The sequence below is a fragment of the Argopecten irradians genome, chromosome 10 (assembly GCF_041381155.1).
Source record: "Argopecten irradians isolate NY chromosome 10, Ai_NY, whole genome shotgun sequence".
Classification (NCBI taxonomy): domain Eukaryota; kingdom Metazoa; phylum Mollusca; class Bivalvia; order Pectinida; family Pectinidae; genus Argopecten; species Argopecten irradians.
The window spans coordinates 2,976,401-2,980,999 of record NC_091143.1 but is presented as its reverse complement, the minus strand read 5'-3'; the positions used below and the strand labels follow the sequence as shown (position 1 = coordinate 2,980,999).

The following is a 4,599-nucleotide window of genomic DNA, read 5'->3' as shown; positions in this document are numbered from 1 at the left end:
GTAGGATAAGTATACCCCTCACCTATATCAGATGAGTCAATATCTACCATTTTAAAAATAAGCATGAAACCATTCTAACAATTGTAAAACCAAAAAAAAAACCTTACTGACATTGGTTACCATGGTCACATATTGATATCGTGACCATGGTAACCTTCATGTTTGGTAAGTCAATATGCACAGTTTACAATGTAAATCTACCGTGTTTAATTGATGTAAAATCCTCTATGTGCATCATATATTTGAATGATTTTATCAAAACCTGATGTTTTTGTTGAGAGTTTTTTTTGAGATATGATTGAGGAAATACTTGTTTTTCAAAGTAAAACTTCACAGTATCTAGATCATGTAACAGAAATTCCAATTGAACTCTTTCCGCCTTTTTTTAAATAAACAGATTTCAATGTTAATTAACAATCAATGATAAAAATCACGTGAAGATATGCTTAATGGTATGTCAATAAAAAACAAAAAAATCGAATTAGGTATAAATATTTGTAATAAATTATGGCAAATAAATAACAATACAATCAGCAATGTGGTGAAAAATCAGTGATATCAGCAGTTTCTTTGTTTTACCAAAACACTATTATATGGTACTCATAAATCTGAGAACAGTTATGCAAAAATTTCAAAATTACATCTTTTATTTCTTTTGATAGAATTTCAAAATACAGAAGTTCACCACTGAATATTATATAGATGTGATGTACATTATTTTCAAAAATTGAAGAAGTATATTTTTAAGTAGTGGCATTACTGAACTGTTGTATATAGAACATAATGTCAGTTTCTCGTACATAATATCTTCAGACAAAAACTTAACACAAGTCTGGAAAATGTCACTGTTTAAGGAAAAGTAAATGGGCAACATTATGTACAGTGTATCACAAAAAGTCACATCATTTCATTTTTGGCAGAAAACACAGCTCTTCATGTTCTGATCACTTGCTAGACCAACACACTTTTTATGCACCCATTTGCTGCATATTTGACATTGATGTCTCCTTAGCAATTTGGATGACGTTGCAGAACAAAAAGGCAAGTCACATGTTGTTTTGCTGACTTCCATGGACTCTGCTGTAATGCGTTTCAGGATGTGTTTCCTGTAGTTACGGGTATGGCACTGTCGCATCACAGCAGGGGAGCAATATTTCAAAATTGCTTCAGCATTCTAATAAGATTAAAAAAAAATGTTGTTATGTTTCATTTTGATGGAAATACAAAGTTATGTGCATGAAATGCAAAAAAAAAAATACATATATATATAAAAGAATGACTGAATAGATAACTAAAAAATGCTTGTTTATGCTTTGTACATAAATGTGTAATACTTGTAGTATGGGTAAATAAATAAGATATATATTGACATTGCTAAACATATGTATCGACTTTCATTCAGATATTGTTTATCAAGTAGACGTTGGATTTTCTGAATCAATAAAAAAATCTGAGACACTTTGACAATCCTGCTATAAGGTATAACTGAAATTGGTTTCTTGGAATTTTAATATAATATACATTATGCTTACCATCAGAACAAAACACGCCACAGGAGTGACCATCTGATTGTTGATTGGATGTGCTACTGCCAGCAGTCCAATGTTGGTCATTCTTTTTGGCTACCATGAAGTTCCTAAAAAAAATAGCATTCATTAAATACTTATTCCTTAACCAAAATTGTGCCCTCTTTAACCTAAACTGTGCCCATTAATTTTCATATTTCACTGTAGTGGCAAAAAATATATTTTTTCCTGAAGTCTGAAGGACTAATGCAGTTTGTTATTCATATGTCACAGATAAAAAGGTCTGAGTATTCAGTACTGTTAAATGATACAGCTCTATGATATTGAATTTGAACAAGGCACAAGAAATAATATATTTCTCATCACTTCTGTATCAATGTTATGATATACATAGCTAAATTAAGCTACAATGTATACAACAACTTACATCCAATGTCTACAGAATCTGTCTGTTCTTTTCCTTGCATGGTAAGGAATCAAGTAACTCGATAGTGCAGGTGGTTCAGGTCATGGATGCTGCCAGCAGAAACCAATGCTGCTTATGACAAATCGGCAGTAGTACATGTTGGAATTCCCCAAGAGGAATCTAAAAGGAGCAAAGTAAAGTAATTTTTAGAGTGTATATTTTGTGAAAATAAGGCTATTTCTTAAAAACAATTTCAAAATGTTGTAATAAACTGTGCATTACAATACATGTGTACCTTTGTTGAAATTTATGTGATGTGTAATTTCTGTTAATTATGTGAAGGCCTACTTGATCACAAAAATGTCCACCGTGCAAATATATTTGTTAATTTATAACACTATAATGTAGCTTAAAATCTGAAGGTATATTTCACAAAAAATAACATTGCAAATTGCAAAATAAAGCAAATTTGCATGAAATTCGGATTTGCAATATGAAAATTGCCAATAGAATAATTCATTTGTTTTCAATAGTTTCATATAGTTATAGCAATTATACTTATATATATTATACATCAGTTGTCAATCAAATCTATAACTCATTCATTGTAATTACCTGGGGATAGAGCCATGCATCATATTGACCATCTTCCCACTTGTTTGCAAGAAAGCAAGGCAGTATGTAGCATCCTAGGTCATGTGTTGTACTCTGATCTAAGTAGACTAAGGTAAGCATGAATCACCTAAAAAGATATAAAATAAAGTTATGGTAACGTATTACTGCAATGAAAATATGTTTTATCTTCAATGTTATTGAGTGGTCACTATTTTGGCAATATGCAATAAGTAATCACTACAAGCTTCTAATATATCATGTTCTCTATCGCTATCATCTTTTTCTGATTTAAAATAAGAATATAAATACATTTTTTTGCAATATTTTTTTTGTACCAAATATTTATCTTATTGATTCAAAATATCAAACAACTCTTGTCTTATATCTTTCCCATGACCTATTGTAATGTCAAAACCACAATGCACCTTTAAAGAAATTAAAAAAATAACAATTATAAGAGCTAAAAGTTATCATGGAGGATGTACTTTTTAAATTTCTGTTGTATATGTCGAAACAAATTTTCTTATGGAAAGGAAATTCAAAGTTTCATGAGGAATGATTACTCACCTGGTCATTAAGCCAGTGATTCTGATACAGGGTGGTGAGGTCTTGTCTATGCAACGTAACATCGCCCACACGCATTTGAAGGGAGGTTTTAGTCATCTTGCTTGGTGAGTTTCTAGATACAAATGTTGACAGAGGCACTTCATCCAATGTTGGAAGTAAGTCCTTAGGGCTAAGGTGATCATGGTATGCTATAGTATGAATGGCAGACGAGAGTACAAATGGGTCCAACTCGGTTATCAGGTCTACAGTCCTTGGCAGGAGATGTCATATACCAGGAAAGCAATGCTGACTCGCACCCATCATGTCATCCTCAAATCGCTCATCAGCGTCCTTAACAAGAGAGAAGGTCGGTGAATCCAATGCAGACTGAAGATCTTTTGGTTGTCTCACTTGGTGACTGTGCGCATCTGGTGAAAATTTCTTCTTCTGCATTTCTTGACAGGTGAAGATCCTTTCTTTTAATTTCCCGCCCTTGAAGGCAAGAATATGGTGGACTTGATCTCGAACAGTTGTCATATCCCTTGAGGAAACAGGTCTGGGACCTGCAGAGTACCAAAGTTAATTTCTGAGGCAGCAACAAAACGACTTGGAACAGCATGGTCGCAAATTTCATTAGGATCATTGGACTAGATGATCCCAAAGGATACTGAATTATGAGAATGTGTTCCAAGTTGTAAAATTTGTAAAGGAGAAATCTGGAGTCCAGATTAAGTGAAAGGATGACATCAGACATTCGCCACAGACTGGACGTTTCAAGAGTGACAAACCTAGGAACACTATCGTTAATTTTGTCGCGACGTAAGAAGATGGAAGTGATCAAAAAGCCATCTTCCAAACTGGAATAAATCTTGAAGTTTACTTGTTTGATATCTCATAGATCCAATCAGTTGATACTCAATGTTCCTACAAACTTCTTGTGTAAAAGATCTCATAGCACGGATGGGATAACTTTTGCCATTGCTATTCTTACCAATGGTAAAAATGAGAAAACTATTGCCTGAACCCACTCCTAGAGGATTTACCTATGAATGACTCCAATTTCTAGGACAAAATGTATCTTTTTCATATTTCGGTAATGTGACAAGGCAACTTTGCCACCAGGATTTTTTTTCCTGATTTTATACCAAATACTATTATGAGGTTTTTTTTTCTATCTTATGTTTCGTTTTTTCATTGCTTTTGAATATGATTGAAATGGTTTTGGGGATTTAAATAGCAAAAATTTACTAAAGAGATTTATTTTATTAGCCAATCTTACATAATTTATGAATACATATTCTTTTATTTTTTGATTTTATCTGTATAAATGACTGAAATCATCTTTGTTGTCACTTGTAGGATCTGCTGTTCAATGGATTTATTTATTAAATCGTCAGTTGGTAATTTTCCTACTTAAGTTTCTTAACTACTATGACATTCTATATCTTAATCAATATAGATTACCTGCTGGGGATAAATGATTAAATCTATGGCTGAAATTTAGAC

General features: G+C 32.5%; 1 pseudogene; it reads right to left on the bottom strand.

Annotated features, from left to right (window-relative positions):
- Window positions 1–543: 543 nt before the first annotated feature.
- On the bottom strand, window positions 544–3,712 carry LOC138334035 (uncharacterized; annotated as a pseudogene).
- Between the last annotated feature and the right edge of the window lie 887 nt (window positions 3,713–4,599).